Raw genomic sequence first — 20,413 nt, 5'->3', positions numbered from 1 at the left:
TCATGAAGTTTCCTTCTCTGTTGTTGCATTTCACTTTTACTCAAAGTTCTTTGTCACAGCTACACATTAAAGCATCTCTAGTGACTCAATAGCTTAGATAAGCAGTTATCTTTGTTGTATGATGTGATCAAGATGTCGGGTTATGATTGATTTGGTAGTTATTACCAGACTATCAGTTGATCTTGTATATAAACCTTATTGTAATCAATCTTGATGCTTAATGAAATACAAAGGCATATTTAATATATTTTTTCTGGTTTTGGTTCTTGATTCGTAGTTAGGAAGATTTGCATGGTATCTTCCTAACTATGAATAAAATAAAAAGAAAGAGAGTCCCACATCTAATAAAATAAAGTAAAGTGAGTGATATATAAGTGTGTGAATTAGACCTTAACACAAACCAGTTGATTTTGTGTAATATAAGTTTCAATCTCTACACTTGTAAACCTAATTTATTTATGACATGATATCAAAGCACAAGCTAAATGGCAGGTTTAACAGTCTAAAGTGTTTTTGGATACAAATAACAAAGTACCCAACCAAAAACCGGCTAAGCTAAATGGAAAGCTTAACAGCCTAGGTGGTTGCACTTGGATAGGGGTGTTGAAGACTCAAATGAAAAGAAAAAGAGCCTCACATCAAAATAAAAAGAAAGAAAGTCTCACATCGAATAAAATTGAGTAAAGTGAGTGGTATATAAGTGTGTGGATTGAAACTTAACATAAGACAATTAATTTTGTGTAATATGAGTTTCAATCTCCACACTTATAAACTCAATATATATTTCTGACAACTATTGTTGGGGATCGAACTGAGTCACCTGTGTTATAGGCAGGAATACTTACATTTTAAATATTATAATATAATCTAATTTTGTAGAAACACTTCTATTAATCTAAACAATTATTCTTCTACCAATAAAATCAAGATGGTTTTCATATACAAATGCTATTTTCAACTCAATCAAGGCTTCATTCTTGAGGTTGGGATGAGTTGTTTAGTTATGTGTCATAAGGCTTAACTTAAAACACATAAATCAGGTGTTGACCTATTCAAAAGTTTGATTCACATGCAAACTACTCTAATTGGCTAGTTAGATTGATGTCATTAGCATAATATAATTAATATTTGAAAACGGATTCTAGCTACATGACATTAACATTACATCATGTGGACAATGGTATGAGGCTAGATTGGTTTGATTTGATGATCGAATTATGATTCGGTACTATTTACTCGATTCATTTTAGGTCAATTCAGTCAGATGGTTAAAAAAGATTTTAGACATGAGCTAGACCAGATTTCACTATGGTTTCAAATTGGACTGGTTAAAAAGCTTTTATCACTTTGAATTCTAAAAAAAAATCCAACTCTTACTAAAAAAAAAAACTAGAAAATTTAGATAAAATATAGATATTATTTGTCCACCCTAAGAGATCTGAGGCTCGGGCTAAGTGTGTATGTAGGTTTCCTTAGTTTGTTAAAAATTTCTTGATATGGGCCAATATTAATTATGATTTTGATTTAATAAAACTGGATAATTAAATAGGTCAATGTCAGTTTACAGATAGGTTTGAGTGATTAATAATGATAAACCTAATACACTAAAAGGTTATGATCTGGATGAATAACATAAGTATGAGCCTTGAAGTTTATTAGACTTTGATAGAGGTCAATTAACCTACTATAAATTGGCTAGGTTTCTGCTTCAAAACTTAATGTATAAGTGTAATATAATTTGCCCTATTGGATAGTTGCCATTCAAAGAGGTTTTTGGAGTAAAAGACCAAGTCATATCAAGAGATAAGCTCAGTAGCTTCACAGATTCAGATTGCGTGGTGATTCAGGTATTTATATAACACTAAAGATTATTTGATATTTTATAATTTATGCGTAGATCTTAGAATTAGGCTTGATTGCTTGGCAATTCAAGTATTTCTATAACCTTAAAAATTATTCAGTAATTTATAACTTATGCGTAGATCTTTGAATTAGGAATGATTGATTGATTTTATTTAGTTTATGTAATATAAATCTTACATGAAGTTGACCTGACACGACCCTTACTAGTTTGAAAGAGAACAATAACTTAGAAGGTTTATTTACCCAAAGCTGATAGACTTTTTAAAAGTTATTTATTTTTCTTATTTGTAACCTTATGTTCACCCTAATTGCATGTCGTATTTCTGCCTAAAGGTGATTATATGATGATGTTCCTGAAACCCTCATGGATAATAACTTATAAGGTTTTCAAGCTATTTATTGCTAATTATATTGCTTATTGCATCCCATCTTTGATGGAATCCATTATTGTGAACAATAATAATAATGCCACAATAGAGATCTTGAATCATTTAAACTTTAAAGAGTTAGAGATAAGATTTGTATTTGCATTGCTAATTAAGGATATAGTTTTGGCCCAGTGAGTTGATGAACCACCTAAACCCAAGATAACAACTCAATTGAATAAAACGATTTCTATGATGAGTGAAAAAAATCCATTAGGTCAAGGTTCCTTGCCATAAAGAATCCATTGTTAATTACCTTATTAGAGGTTTACACTAAACCACAAGTGTTAAGAAATTTGTCACTAAGGTTACTAAAACATCTCACAATGTTAGAGATATTGGTTTAGTGAATGGTATAACTTTGAGAGAGATTTTCTTTGAAAATTTTAATCCTAAAGTTTTGAAAAAAAAAAAAATGATTGTTTCACAATGATGACATAAGATTTTTTGTTTTTCTCTAAAAGAGAAGCGTTACGTGGACCCGACCATAGCTTTATCTAATATGTCTATTTCCTTTTTTGTCTAAATTCAAAGACGCAAGATTCTTTTGTTCTTCATCCACGTGTCTCTTTCGTTGATAATTATCTTTTTCTTATCCTAAGAAACCCCTTTATTATTGAGTAATACTATATGTATCCATTTTAGATACACAAATTGGTACATATTTACATGTGTCATTATATGATTGAGTGTTACTTTATCCTTAATTCAAAATTATCCAATCACATGATGAGACACATAAGTATGTGCTCATTTGTGTATCCAAAATGGGTATACATAGTTTTATTGTTTATTATTATTATTTTTTTGATAGATATTTGAAACATGAAACATTAATGCAATTCAGGTTTACTCTTCTTATTGGGTTTAGGTCCACCCATGATGGGTAGACCTAGCCTGTTTTACTTTCACTACCAAGGGTAGTTGGTGTAAAAGTTAGTGACAGTTGGACTCTTATTTAAAGTCTAAAACTGTATTCCCTTAAGTGCAATGAATGAAATATTTTTCCAGAAGAAGTTTTCTCTTCTTCTTCTCCTTAAGTGCAATGAATCAAAAACATAGAGAGATCAAGTCTCCCGAAAGGAATGTAGTATGTGAGCAAATGGGGTTGTGGAAATAACTCATGTCAACACCCTGAGTAATGTTTAAATGGGTTTCGTTGCAAACTTGAAGTCGAGTATGTCAAATTTATATTTATAGTATTCACAAAATGTTATGTTTTGACATGTTAAATTGTTTCTAACGTTGCTATTAGAGCTTAGGTTATGAATTTGCCATGTTTTCTGTGAATTAAATTATGTAATTTGTGAAAATTATAATATGGAATTTCAATTTGTGATTAAAATTATGTTTAAATTCAAATTTTGGGCATGAATTAAATTTGGTCAAAATTGCATGAAATTAGTGATAGGAAAGATGTTGGATAATTGCTTGGAATTGTTTTACATGTTTTAAATTAAGAATTGAGTTGAAATAATGCTAGAATCGACGAATTTAGAGCCAAATCCAATACTAAAAAGTTGTGTTTTTCTAGCCGCCTTATTGTCAAAATTTGGTGACTTTGGAGTATGTCATTGGTCTGACATGAACGATTGACCAAAGGGTTACAAAAACCCTATGGTCCTATCGTCGAAGAATCACCAAAAGATGGCCAATTAAATAGCCAAAGTTGTTAGGGTTCATGCATAAATCCGAGTGTAATTAGATTGAAAAAACTTGATTTCTTGACCCATTTAGTTAATGGGCTGACCAGACCCATTGGTTAACGGTTAACCTATGGTCGATTGGGTTATAGTTGAACCAATCAATGCCCACTCGAGTCAATTGATTGGTCAACTATTAAAGCTTGATCGATCATCATTGACTAGCATGTATGAGCATGTGACAATCTTCCCTCGACGTGTGACAACACGTGTGTCTCACTCCTGGCCTATGAAGCCACGTGTAGGCACTGTTTCGATGCGTAGAGGCACGTGTGACATCGATTCGTTGTGTGAAGGCATGTATAACCATAGTTTGGTGTGTGACAACATGTGAGCAACACTTTTCAATGTGTTTTGGCATGTGAAACCATGTTCCAGAGTGTGGTAGCTATGTGATGCTTAGATCTACATGTTGAATGTGTTCTATAGGTCCTCTGATGCGTGAAGATATGTAATACCTTGTTCAAGCTTTTGAGAACACATATTGCTGTTTCAAAATACATATTTCTAAATGCAAGTTTGTTAACTAAGGACCATCATATTATGTACAGAATGTGATTATCTGATGATCTAGTGGTGCATGTTGAGACTATATATAATTAGTCATACTCTTTTAATTGGAAAAGAGATAGTACATAGTCTAATCATATTCATGCATGATTATTATTCCCGTAATTAATGATCTTGTTTTAGACAAAAATTTGAAAACTTTTGGGACTAAGTGGATACATTATAGTTTGCTAAAAAGCAACACTTAGTAATGTATGAGAGAAAATCCACCACTTTGACGTTATTCCCAAATTAAAGAAATGCGAGGTATTTGACCTACTGCAAATTTCATAGAGATTTTATCATGGATAAAATGATTCTAAAAACGATAAGGTTGATGAAATAGTCATAGTCATAATAAATGACACATTTGTTGAATCATATGTTTTTTATATGTTAAATGTGAGAATTCTAATATTGGTAGAATTTAGTGAAATTCTCATCTAAAATTAATATTGATGTAATTAGATTGAATTTTAAAATGTTAAACATTTGTGTCTGGAAGATGATTGGGAACATAGTAAACTTTCGATTCTGTGTTTTATGTGAGATATTTTAAATTTTAATGCATAATTACGACAATTGATATGTATTTAGTTGTATTGATTGAGTTATGTCTAATATATGTCTTTGTGATCTAGTTAACTATAACATCCTAGGACATGATGGCTGATTTGAATAAGAATGATATTGAATAAAGATAATTCCAACTTGTGACATTTAAACTACATAATATCCTAAATAAGCGAAAGGCTTTGGAAACCGTAGATCAGGTTAAGATAAAGTCACGACTGACTGAGGGATAGATATCTAAATGATGCCTTACACAAATGTGATATGGATGCACATCACGCATGTAAAAAGCAAGACTCACTTCGTGTGATATCTTGACTCATTCCCTGAATAACGCTTTGGTATACGAGTACCAGTTATGCTCAACTGCATATGCCATAAGTATGGTTTTGATTAAAAAGTTTGGAGAAATTGTAGTCCTTAAATGAAGATAGTTGATTGTTAAATTTGATTAAATGTCAAATATGATAATGGACCCGAAGTTAGCTAGACGTAACCTGACAAATAAATAATAGGTCCATTTAGTAAAACGATCTCTTCCCAAAAAGTGGGAGTTAATAAAGGTACATATGACCCATAATAAAAATATAAGTACTTTTGTTAGTAGTTCTTGCCACATAGAAATAGAAGACAAATGCCTTTAAGGTAGATAGACCTACTACTTATGCATATGTTACAAAGTCAAGTTTCAAAAGTGAGTGACTTAAATCCAAATAGAGGAAGGAAGTCGTATAATGCTAAAAAAGCAAGAACAAAGAATTGAAAGAGAAGAGTGGCAAAAGTATTGGAAGAAGAGATGAAAACAAGATGAATTATTGCAATAGAAGTAATGAAAGTTATTTCACCCGTGAATGAACAGAGCTGAAAATGATATTGTCACATTCTACATAAAGTGATGAAACTTTATTTTCTAGTAATATGATATTAACTGAGTATTATCCTATGTGGATTAGGAACTCAAAAGCCATCGACCAAATAGCTCGTGATAGAGGATCTTTAGTAGATTTCTATCAAATTTTGAATAAAGTGAATTGAATGTATGTAGACAAAAACACAAGGGTTGTAGTAAAAGGAATGGACACGAGCAAATGAGTTTTACGAGGTGGTCGAATCCTATACTTGTATAGAATCTAATATGCCATAAATATTCGATGAATCTTGGTCAAAGTACTTGTTCTTCTTTAAACTAAGATATAATTTGAATTTCTCTAGGTGCTTTATCAATAAGTATTTCTATAGATTTGGTTTGTTAGTTGAATGGTTATATGATATTTGTCACCTTTCATTATGATAATGTTAGTTTTTCATTATTTGCTTTTCTTATATGTATGGATATGAATGCAAATATTTAACATGCTAGATTAGGGCACATTGGCCAAGATAGGTTGAATAAATTGGCCTATGAAAGTTTATTAGGAACTTTTATATAAATAGAACTGCTCATGTGTGTGCATTGCCCAGTTGGAAAAACTACTAGAAAACCATTTAACAAAGCTTTAAGAGTTTGACTTCTTTTGCAATTTATCTACTTACGAATGTAAAGTTTGAAAAGATATCTCATATTTCATTACTTGTGTTGATGACTTGATCTCCAATGAGTCATAAGCAGTAGACTGCTTTAGACATTGCATATGATTGAGGTTGATAATCAATTAGATAAAATAAATAAAAGTTTTAAGAACTGACTGAAGTCTTGAGTATTTGTCTAAAAAGTTCGATGAATTGAGTAATAAAATTGAAATAGAATAAAACTACTAATTCCAAGAACTTCGCAACAAACTGGTGTAGTGGAAGAGAGTAATTGAACTATATTGGAATTGGTTAGATCAATGATGACATAAGCAAAATATCAAGTCACTTTTTGATGATATGACATTAATTACTACTTGTGTACTTAACTGAATGCCAACTAAATTAGTTGCTTCCACTCCTTATGAGTTATGATTAGAGAGAAAACCTGATTTAATTTATTGCAACCTTTGTGGTTTAGCGATGTTTACCTATAGCTTATTCTATGAATTTGAAAACCTGGGACTAAGAAGAAAGGAATGTATCTTTATAAGATATGTAGAACATTCCAAAGGGTATATGTTTATTAGGGAGGATTTTATTGGAAGATTAACTAAAATTGTATTATGAGATACTACATTCATAAAAGATATTTTTCTTAATATGGATGATATTGATAAAAGATATCATTTTTTAATATGGATGATGTTGATAAAAGATTTCATTTGAATGACATGAGAGAAATATGAGGATAGGTACATCTTAGTGCCCATTGATTGAGTCCTAAGAGATAATACTTATACTTATTCTAGATAATGAAAGCAAATGTAATTGAGCTCTAACCTATTCCAGATAGTGGAAGCAATGATCCTCAATAGCGTCCATCTTAATCCAGTGGAAACATTGAAATTAAGCTTTAATCTATTTCAGATAATAGGAACATTAATCCTCAATTGCATAGGAGAGAATCTCTAAAAGTACTATAGTGACGTTCTAAATTAAAAACGAGATTCGTATCCATTCCCTAAGATGATGAAGAACCTAAAATTATAAAAAAAATTAACTCATCTTTTGCTAAGAAAAATGTTGAGATGCATTGGAAGAAGAGATAAAATATGTAGAAAACAAACCAATTCTAGGTTATGGTTGACTCACCGTCGAGTTGAAAATCCATTGTGAACAAGTGGATTCCTCGAATCAATTGTAAAGTGGATAACTCAATAAATATATATAATTTTGCTTTATAGCGAAAACTATACCCAATGAATAGGTATAAATTGTGAAGAATAAAGTTTTTGTCATTTGTAAGATTTACTTCAATATGTTTAATTCTAGTTGTAGTAACACATTTGAATTTAGGATTACACTAGATAAATGTCAAAATAACTTTTTTTAGTAGAGAACTCGACAAAGAAGTCAGCGTGAAATGAGATATAGATCTCATTGTTATAGGTTTGAAGTGCAGAGTGTGCAAGCTTTAAGAACATTGAATGACCTAAAATTTTCATCCAAACACTAATACTTGAAATTTCATAAGTGTTAATACCTTATAACTTTAAAATGATTAATCAAGATTACCATGCCTATGTGGCGAAGTCTGATAGCAAATTTGTAATTCTATCAATATATGTGATGATGTGTAGATAGCTAAAAATGATTTGAAGTAAATGATGAGCATCATAGGATGGTTTTCCATACTTTTGACCTACAGGATGTGGGAAAACAGATTACATATTATGAATTAAAATCTAGAGAAATTGTTCAAAGATACTTTTGACGTTATCACAAGAGCATAATATTCAATATATTTTAGAACAATCCAATATAGTTAGCTATGAACTTATTGATATTCTTGTGTCAAATGAAGAATTATTGAGCTAAGAGATATGTCCCAAAACTTAAGATGGAAACAAAGAAATATTAATAGTTACCTATTCAGATGTCATTAAATATATTATGTATGCTATAGTGCATACATATCCAGACATTTGTTTTTGTTGTTAAGCTGGTGAGTCTATATAAGTCAATATTGAAAAGAATACTGAAAAGCTATCTATAAAATATTAATATATTTAAAAGGCTTTGGGATTATTGTTTATGTGATTAAGGATTGAATTTTCGTTTAATTAGCTATTGAGATGCCAATTGGGGAAGTAATTTAAACCAACACAAAATAAATTCTGGCTATGTTTTTTTACTTCAGAAGGGCCCATTTATTAGAGTGATAAGAAACAAGGATGCATAGCTTTATCCATAATGAAGGTCAAGTATATAGCTTGTTCAATGATTATACAAGAAACTGTTTAGTTAAGAAGATTCTTCGTGAATCTGGGTAAACAAGATGAGATTATTAGAGCAATAGTTATCTATTGAAATAAACGATCCCAAGTATTATAGAATAACAAAACATATCGAAACTAAACATAATATTTTAAGAAACTTTATTTCTAAGAGAGAAATGAACGTATAATATAATTTTATGTATTGTATGGTCATTGATCCTTTGACCAAGATTGTTTCAATAAAAGTATATCTTGCACATGTTAAATCTCTTAGATTACGTAGACTATAATTTGTAAGTTGTTAAGTTTATATATTGTATAGGTGACATAACATTGAAAACCATGAATTCAAATTTAGGTTATATTTGAACTTGCGTCCCAAAATTCTTGGGTTTTTTCATTGCATACACATCGTTTTTAGCTCAATAAGATTGTAATGTCACACATGTTAGAGATTGACTCACTTATATGAGCAATCACTTTTGACGTAGAGAGAGCATGCAAAGATGAGACATTATTCTTAAGAAATGTGATGTTGAGAGAGCATGCTAATGAGAGACAAATCTCTTAAGAAAAGATTTATCAAAATTAAAATGTCCCTTTAAAGATTGATCAAGATAAGGTCATGGATAGATATATTTGAAAATGACTGATTTGGATTTCCCACGTCCAAACAGCTTATGAATGTCAAATATAAGTTTTTAATATGGATAAATACCTACAAGTGTGAAGATGATTAAAAACTAAGGTTAGGCGCTTGGTGTAGCGACTTAACTAAGATTTGTGTAATATTGTGAATGACATTTGAGAAAATACACACTGTAGCATATGATTCATACCATGTAGCACATGATTCATACCATGTGTGCATAAGTAAGATGACTAGTTAAAATAGTGAGATGATGAATTTCTGCTCCTTTACTATGTGAGACTTTATGAGGATTATCTTATGTTAGTACTCTTTGACTCTTTGCTATTATTCGATGTTTACTCTTAGTGTTGCTATCTTAGTTTGACACCTATGGTCACACACGATTCAGTCCATCGAACATAACTAGAAAAATAGTTAAGTTTAAATTGAGAATTTCAAATAGAAGAGGAAGACTTATATATTATGTGTGTTCATTGGCCAGTCGATCATGTCATTTATATGGAAGAATAAACTTGATCATGGATACATAGAAAAATAACACAATGATAAATGAGGGATTAAAGAAAGCTAGTGTTATCGAGTAAGTCTGGTTACTATGAGCTTAATACTTTATTTTGTTTTATTCAAGTTAAAGTGACTATGTTATTCCTAACAGATGCATAATATTTAGCTCTCAAGTGTAAGTTGCTTGCAAGGTGGTACGACACATTTACAAATATGAAAATACTGTTGTATGAGATTTCTGTGAAAGTTTTTGGTTCGGGTCTTTCATCATGTGTGAGTAGGAGATATTAGGTTTGGATCCGCCCATGACGAGTCGATCCGACCCGTTTTACTTTAATTGTTAGTGGTAGTTGGTGTAGAAGTTATTGGCAGGTGGACTTTTATTTAAAGCCCAAAATTGTCTTCCCTCAAGTGCAATGAACGCAATATTTTTCTAGAAGAAGTTTTCTCTTCTTCTTCTCCACACACAAAACCAAAAACACAGAGAGATCAAGTCTTCCAAAAGGAATGCAATACATGAGCAAATAGGGTCATAGAAATGCCTCATGTCAACACCTCGTGTCGTATTTGAATAGGTTTTGTTGCAAACTCAAAGTCAGGTACACTAAATTTATATTTATAATATTCGCAGAATGTTATGTTTTGGAATGTTAAATTGTTTCCAACACTTCTTGTTATTAATATTAATTATTATAATTTATATTGAATTACTTAATTAATACACCAAGTTGGTCATTTAAATTGGAGGATATTTTAGTCATTTTGTTAGAAAAAGGTAAAGTGGTCATTTTAATTAAAGGGTTTTTTTTTTTGGCATTTCATTGGAAAAGGGTAAAGCAATCATTTTAGTCATAGACTAACAAAAAAATATTAAAGTTAACCTTTCATGGATGGTTTTTGGGTTTTTAATAAGTACTGGGTAGGAATTTGGGAAAACAATAAACTTTGGGTGAGGATAGGCCTTTGGGTAATTTTTTTAGGACCTCGCCTGTTGTAGAATAATTTGGGGGCATTCATGGATGAACAAATGTTAAGGATGAATTCAATCCAAGTTACTTTGAATGAGTCGATTTTAAGTTAGAACTCCAACGTGACAATTTAATTTAAAATCCATAAGTTGATTAGAATAAGTCAACTTTGAGTTAGAGCTCTAATTTGGCAATTTGACTTGAGATTAACTGATTTATTTATTCGAAAATTTTTCATTTTGCCAATGATACGGTTTGCACTACTGGTAATTTGTCGACCTTATCAACAACCCTACGATAATATTATACATTAATTTAAATAAATTCAAATTGGTTCAAAAATCAATTCATTGAATCCACTCCTAAGAAATGTGCGAGCCAATCAACCGAACGATTGAACTCCTCAAGAGGAAGCTGAAATATTCAAATATCTACCAATGAATCCAAATCTTCTCTGGAAAATGAAAATGGTTTTTGGAGAGGGATTTTTTTTTCCTTGGTAAAGATGGTTACTAATCGTCCTTCTGAAAGCCTCATTTAATATCAAAATTCTTAAAAATGATAAAAATGAAAAACAAAAATAAAATTTCATCTATTTGCATTAAGTATTATATTATAATCTGATATTTTTAGCAGCTTTTCTATTGATCAAAACACTTATTCTTCCATATATAGAAAATCAGCTGATGATGATTGCTATTGATTGGTTTCCCTCGATATATTATCTAGTTAATTGTTTCACTCAAAATGTATGGTTTAGTGTACCAGACTTTCTTGCTTGTGGTGATCTTAGGAGGATCTCATATATTCTTTATAGATTAAGTCAATGTTTTCGAAATCGAATTAGTGTCAGCCTGATAAAGGGGTGGTCTAGTCCAACAAATGATCAAATTGGTTAACCAATATCTGTTTAAAAATAATGTTAAAAATAAATTTATATAAATTATCATTAAATATATAATTTGAATTATTTCAATATTAAAATAGATGTAGTTTGATGGTATATATGTTTTTTGAGTTCAAGTCCCAATAATGAATTAAAAAAAAGATTTTTTTATGTTTGAACGGTTCAATTTATTTTAACTTTAAAAACGATTTTCAAGTAAAATGAAATTTGTTTTATTGATAGGTGACAGTTTAATCAGTCTAACTAATTGGTCTAATCCGATCTTTAAAACCATAGATCAAGCAAATCATAAACATCTATCATTTTGGATGTACTTACTAATTTTCATCTTCTAGGTTCTTAACATACTCAAAATTAATTAATTATTTTATTATATATGAATAATGGCCCTTTTAGCCTTATACAAAAACATATCTTGCTACACGGTAAACTCTTATTTGTGGCAAAAAAACCAACGACTCCCATTTCGACTTGTAGATAGACCTTCTTTGTCCAAAGACGCAGTGTACCAATTGATATCCTTTGTGTATCTTTCAACTCTCAAATATTCTTTTAATTACAATGTAATGGATTGGAAATTTTATTATATGACTCTGAATTTTAAAACATTATTGATAAGATTGTAACCCCTTCACTTCATCCTATCCTATAAATATAAAAAGAATATTTAAAGGAAAAGAGGAGAGATGCGAAGAGAAGAGAGAGAGAAAAAAAAAAGAAAAAAAAGAGATATCTAATATTGAAATTTAGGCAAACATCATTCTAAGTTAGGTGAGGAGACAAATGAAAATTTAGCAACTCTATTCAGATGGCTTGTCCAAAATCAAGTCATTTTCAAGACATCTCCTTTGTAACGGTTGATGCAGGACATCTCCTTTGTAACTCGTGTTCAATCTTCACTTTGTGTTTATTTTATCTCCCATTGTAGTTAATATTTGGATTAATTAAATGATCTTAACTGTTGTCACCGTAATCTATCCAACACCAGACTTTAAATCTGTATATCAACTAGTAACAAAAAGTTTCATAAACACATGCCATTGATGTTATAAAGATATATTATTTATAAGACCAAAACTTGAGAGAGTTACATTAATATGCAGTCTAGATTAATAAGTTGATGGTGGAAAACCAGTACAGTTATCCAGATGCTGGTACTCAATCAAGAGATGAGTTAAATTCGTTTATTAAATTGGAAGAACTAAGAACTCCATTTTTAAAGATGAAAACCTCAAAAGTATCTTTTAGAGAAGTTATTAAAGGTGTCTAGAATTTTTCAAAACTGGGAAAAATAATTTAATACGATTATCTTAAGCAATCTAAAGGAAACAGAAAATAAAATGAATAAGATAAATTTGACATTCAGAGGGAAAAATTACGAGCATTAATTCAAATTGTATGCTGGCGAGGTAGGTGTAAAATTCAAGCCATGCAAATAACGTAACCATCTACAGCAATCAGAAATATTAATAATTAAGAAAACAAGAAATTCAAGTGGAATGAGACTGAAAAACACGGGCAATGCTATGTATTTTTTTTTTTAAATATAATTTAGGTATATAGATAATATGTTATAATATAATTGAATATTACTTTAGCTTTAATTCAAAATCAATAAATCACATAATGATATATTATTTATATACTCAAATTATATATTAAAAATAGATGCACAAATACAATTGTTTATTATTTCATTCAAAATCTAAGGTTATATTACCAAGTCCTTATCATATGTGGTGATCCTAAGAGGATCTCATAATCCTCGTGTCGAGGATCCCATATTGGTTGGGAATTAAGCTGGTTGGTCAGAGAAAAGTCTTATCCCTTGAACTAGCTTTTTGGGATGAAAGAAACTCATTAACACTTTTCAAAGCTCTAACGAGTGGTATTAAAACTGAAGGTTAGAAACAATTTCATCCAAAGTATCGGTTTGTGTAATTTTAGCTCAAACATCGGTAAACTCCCATCCTGGGAGGCCTAAATGAGGGGAGGCTTCTATCTCTCTTACTCCTTTTGGTAAAATCCCATCGTATTCTTATTGCATATGGTGATCCTAAGAAGTTCTTATATTTTTATTGTTGAGTATCCCATATTGGCTAGGAAATAAGTTGGATGGTATGAGGAAAAGTCTTACCCGTCAAGTTAGCTTCTAATTGGTTTGATAGGGTGCAGCCACTGTATATATACCTATGTTTAATATCCAAATACTATTGATGAAAGAGACATAAGGTATTTTTGCGTCTTTTACGGTAGGAGAAAATGAAAAAGAGTTCAGTAGGAATTGGACGCCTTCATGCAGCGAAAAATGTACCATTCATATTATTCATCTCTCTTCTTTCTTTCTGGTTGGGTTATTGTTTGTATTATAAGACATGTTGAATATGCATGCAGGAGAATTATACCGTTGTACTTCCATGGGTGACAGTTATGGTTAACACAATGTTCTTTGGGAAGTGCACGGTTCAGCCAAATAGGAAGAGCAACAAGCTGGATTGTTTTTGCATTGATTGTCTCTCTTCTTTCTGCTCTCACTGTCTTCCCTTTCTCACCTGCTGCCACAACCGTGTCAAGGTCTCTCACCACTGAAACCAGTAAAATTAAGGGATACTGCATTTTTTACCCTAAAATAGGTCTACTATACATTTATATTACACTTTTTTATAATTTAAACATTTTTGTTATTTTATATGTTAAAATACCGAACTGTCCTTATCTCCAACCTTATAAAGATTCATATTTATGATTTCATGTGAAATATAATTTACTATTATTTAATATTGTGATTTTACATTGTTATATTATTTAATATTGTTATAATGTAACTGAAGTATTAATGATTAAAATTGGGAATGAGCTAATGAAAATCCAGGTCTGGATAAAAAAAATACATGAAGAACGAGTTAACATTAATGTCAACCTATTCTTCGTGTATTTTTATATCCAGACCGAAATCTTTGTCAACTCATTCCAAGTTTTAACCATCAATACTTCCACTATATTATAACAATACTAAACAATATAATATCATGAAATCACAATATTAAATAATATAATAACATGAAATCATAATATTAAATAACATAACAACATGAAATCACAATATTAAACAATAATAAATTATATTTTATATGAAATCATAAACATAAATCTTTATAAGGATAAAGACAAAGACAGTTTAGATAAAGACAAAGTGGTAAAAATGTTTAGAGTATAAAAAGTGAGGTATAAATGTATATGTGGACCCATTTTAGAGCATAAAATTCAATAACCCTAAAAATAATTGCAATAAAAATATATAACTATTTTGAACATACAAATAAATATATATTTAATATGTATCATCATACAATTAGATGATTTTAAATTAATTATAAAGTTTCACCTTGGGATTCAAGAAAGGAACAATAAAATTTGTTACTTCATTTTGCTATGTAGATTCATATCTACATCTACAAGGATGTGATCAATCAACGTGATATGACCAAACTCTTTAACTGTTCTAACATTCATGTTGATTCGGGAAAAGGCCAAAAGACCATGCCCCAACCAAGGTTTTCTGAAATGACAATGTCCACCCTTTATGTCTCAAAAAGCTAGATTCCCACCTGTCACTCATTTTTGTTAGTGAATTTTCTTCTTTTTTTTCCTCTTTTCCTCTTGTTAAGTATTGTATTCATTTGAGTGCCATTCAATAGAGTTTTCATCTCTATTTTGTTCTTTGTGTTCTTATTTTCCTTTAAGAGTTTGTGGGTTTTTTAAGCTTACTTAATATGAGATCTCTTGTTTATATATGTACAAATAAATCTTACTAATATTTTTATACAAATTTATGTGTCAACATGTAGTTAGATAATGTGATTATTTATATTTTTTTTCACTTTAAAGTCATTCAATAACATATTATCACATCAATTTATATAAATAAATTAATATTATTTATTTGTACATGTATTATTATTTAATTTAATAAAAAATAACCAATAACCTATTTATACTTTTAAGTTCTTTCTAATTTATTCCTCATCATTATACATTTATTATAACAAATGTATCCTGTAACTTGGAGAAAAAAATTTGTGCACCCATGTTTCCTAACCACCAACCCAAATTCATTGTCTCCTCGATATTCTTAATTTAAAAATATCTAAAATATAATAACATATTATTTACATAACTACACTTCATTTTATTGGTATTGATATCGTATAATTATAATCTACGGGCCAAAAGATTATTTCCATATAAGGTTTAGTCTATTAACAAATTCTCACACATGAATTTAAAAAAATCCAAATATCTAGGTGTTATCCAATTGCATTAGTACTTCTGTTAATTTAATGATAAATTACTGATTTACCCTTTTATGACATGTATATATACCCATAAAATCTGTCTATATACACATGGAAAATTTAATCAAATTTAATTTGATAACCATCCTGTAGCTTCAAATGAAGATTATAAATAAAAAATAATATATCCTTAAATTTTATTATCTCTTCAGGGATTATATTTAAACCCTTGAGACCCTTTGGATACTTAAGTATATGTCATTACTTATTCATAATTATCTTCTTGAAAACTAGAAGTAATCCTTCAGAAGAATAGTAATCTCTTACTAAAAACTTGAAGTAAACCTTCTGAAGAATGAACAGTCACATCAGTCACACACAACTACCCACCCCCGCCTACACCCCGTTCACTCCACCTGGAGCTCTTTTCCCCTTCTCAGATCCACCACTACCTCCCGTCTACGATTTCCACATGCTTGACCTCTGTATAAGAGGGAAACCATTGTTGTTTGTGAAAAGAGTGGAATGAAATTGAATGTATAATTGCTGTGAGATAGTTTTTGTAGATCTGAGATGAGGAAGGGAAGTTTGTTCTAATCAGGAGTGAGGGGGATTAATTTGCTTTGAAAAAAGAGAGAAATTGTAAGATGGAAAGCTTGTTTTAATCAGGAGTAAGAGGGTATTAATTTACTTTGGAAGAGGAGAGAAATTGGAAGGGGATTGGGAAGGGCGTTGGATTTGGTAAGTTTGCGGGGATTTGATTTTGATTGGGAATCAGAAATTATAAAGCAAAATTTTAAATTTTGGAAAATAGAGAGATTTTTATTATAATAGTATATATTAAATTTTTGAATTTTATTATTATATAATCTATCTAATTTACCATTACTTTTTGAGGAAATCATTAACAATTTCAATTTATAGGTAGATGTTTGAATTTTTTAAAATAAATGTAGTGAGATCGATAAAGGAAACCTTGGGTGGGAATAAGTTTTTGACCTATTCTTCTCACATGCAAATTTAACATGACTATTAATTATTTACACTGGCCACTATTTTTATGAAAATATATTTTCTACAAATAAAACCAAAGTCCTGTTCCTGAAACGAAGGAATCATCATCATCGTCAGCAAATAATTAATTCAGACTCAGAGGATTGCAACATAATTCACTCTACTACAGCATTTAATGCAAGGTCAGTCTCTCTTCTATGCTAAGTCCAAATGACTGCCATTATAACTTACCATATATATCGAATTATTAATATTTCATTATCAGGTTAAAACAACGTTGGTTAGCTTTTTAAAAATATTAAAATTTTAATAAATCTTAAAAAATATTATGTTTTGTTTACAACCCTAACCTTTTGAACTTAATTCTATAAAATCACATTAATAATTTATGTTTAATTTGTTTGGGTAACTTAATTAATCTCCTTAATTAATCTAGATTAATTAATACGACAGGTTTTAGATCTAGTTGGAAATGAATGGAGAGAAGAAAGCAAAGTAGAAGATGATCATTGCTACTCGACAACATCATCACCCAAGAGCCAGAATGGAAAACGATTAAGAAAAGGATTTCCATCAAGAACTCTAATGATGTGACTTTTATCACTAGATTTGTGTTATATTATATATCAAAAATATAATTTTTTATATTATGTATTGTATATCATATTATATTGTATAATGCATCTTTATAGAAAATAATAATAATGAAATAATAAAAATTCTAATTACCATATTATTATTGCGAAAATTGTCATAAATACTCATTGAAATTATAAAAATTTTCAAATACACACTTATCATGTCGTCAGTTCATCAAAAAGGTATATTGATTTATATCAGTAATATGTATTGTATCGTATAATATATGTATCATATCATAATGAAATAGATTTTGACATCAATTAGCTTAGTAATTCACTACAAAATTTGAAAAATTAACATGGTCAATAATTAATTTTTTTGAAATATTTTCGTTTGAGTAGATGAAAATTAATAAATGTTACTAATTCATTTCCCAAATGTTAGGTGAAATTCATTATTGATATAAAAATATATTCGAACTTCAAAGTTTTCCAAAATGAATCTCCATCCGAAGTAGGTTTGGATTCAATATTGAGTTTGAGTCACAAAGTGAGCTCATTTTCATAAAATAAACTAAGTTTAAGTGGATTCGAATATTTAAGTTCAAATTATCTTAGTTTGAATAAAAAGTAATTTTTTTTTTAAATCGAATTCAAGTCTCGTCAATCTTGAATTGACTTTTTAATTTTTGAGCCAATCTCATATTGTAATGTATTCGAACCTAGTCCAAATCAAATCTAGCATATTAATGGCAATGTGGAAAACACTTCCCTTTAGATGGATAAGTGGCATCCCATGGGGCCCCTGAAAGAGAGGTTTGGAGAAGGTATTATTAATAACTCGAGCATGAGTAAAGTAGCGAAAGTAAAAGATATTATTGAAGGTAATGAGTGAAGATGGTTGTTGGTCAACTCCCCGGACTTGAGGGAGGTTAAAGCTATGATGGTGGAAAAACCAAAAGATGGTATTTATGTCATTTGCTGGATTCCTAACCCTTCACGAACCTTCTCTTTAAAGTCCTCTTGTAACAAGTTGAGGGCAAAGAAAAGAGAGATTAATTGATATCATTTGGTTTGGCACAAACAAAAAGCTCATTCCTCATCACGCCATCATTCTTTGGCTCGCTATTAGGAAGAGATTGAGTACGAAGGATAAACTCTTGAGATATGGCCTCATTTCAAATTCTACTATGTAACAATGGAGAGGAGGATATAAGCCACCTCTTCTTCAAATATAAGTATAATGTCTTCATTTGGAAGGGAATCCTAAAGATTAAGAATATGGCCTATAGTGATCAAGCTTGGGAGAGCTTCATTGAAGTCATTGTAGAGGCTTGGAGAAGAAATAATCTCAAATGCATTATGGGAAAGTTAAGTCTTGAGCCACCATTTATGCTATTTGGAAGGAAAGGAACAATAGAGTCTTTTTTAGAGGTACTCTCCCTAAGAAGAGAGTTAAAGAAAATGTAAGGAGAATGCTGAGGGATAAAGGCGCCGAGTTAACAAAAATGAACTTTAATAGTGAAGTTGGAAATATTGCTTTGAGATGGGGTCTTCCCCAATACATCGTCAAAATTGTCCATGTCCATAACCAAGGGAATCAATGAGTTCCCCTCTTTTGTATTCTAACATGTTTGGTTTTTGTAAGGTTCTTTCATTATAGAAGTTGCTGAAGTCTTTCTTACTTTCTTTGTCTGTTCGTGTCTTACTGCATTCTTTTGGTGTAGTTCTGTTGTCCTGTGATATCTCTCTGGATAGCTTGCTCTAGTTCTGGCATTTGCTACCTCCTCATTGCACTACTAGTTTTGATGGTTCTATGTTTTGTTTCCATTTTGGTTTCATTGGTTCTATAGTTTAGGATAAGTAGAACCTTGTCTCTGCCTTCTGCTATAGTTTTACTTGTCTGTATGTCCCCTGTCATGTTGCTGTTTTTGTTTTTTAGTTGTAGCCTATAAAATTATCCTCAGTGTTAGTTGCCCAGATATGTTTTAGGTGCTTGCAATGATTGTCTATTTTTTTTCTCCAGGTGTTGCTTTGTTCTTTGTGTGGGATAATTTCCTCTTCTTTCTGGTTATTGTTAGAGAGCTTTATTCCAGCCCCTTTTGCCTCTCTTGAGTTCACAACTTTAGCTCTGGCCTCTCTTTTGCCTTTTCTTTTGAAAACATATTGTGCGTGACTTGGGTTTTTCATTGGAAGCAAAGATTTTCCTGGTTGCAATCTAAGAACACTCTTGGTTCCTTTTGCTTTGTGCTGCATGTTAGGGCTTTTGCTCAATTTGATGATGTTCCAAATTGTTTCTCATGTAACAAGTCTAGCAAAATTGCTTGTTTTTCTCCTCGCCAGCTTTCGAGTGCCTTGTATAGATTGTACAGTTTGTACTACTTAAATGGTTTTTTTGTATTTTTGATTTGTTTTTGTCTCTTTTGTTCCTCTCTTGAGTCTTATCATTGTTTGTTCTCAGATCAACAAGTGGTTTCCTTTAGGGATATTGAATTTTTTAACCTTTTTTTAAACCATGTATACATATATACCACATAACTCATTCACTTAACAAAAATACCACAATAGTGATCCATTTCCCCAAAATA

Source organism: Mangifera indica, chromosome 5 (genome assembly GCF_011075055.1).
Source record: "Mangifera indica cultivar Alphonso chromosome 5, CATAS_Mindica_2.1, whole genome shotgun sequence".
Lineage (NCBI taxonomy): Eukaryota > Viridiplantae > Streptophyta > Magnoliopsida > Sapindales > Anacardiaceae > Mangifera > Mangifera indica.
This window is presented reverse-complemented; position numbering follows the sequence as displayed.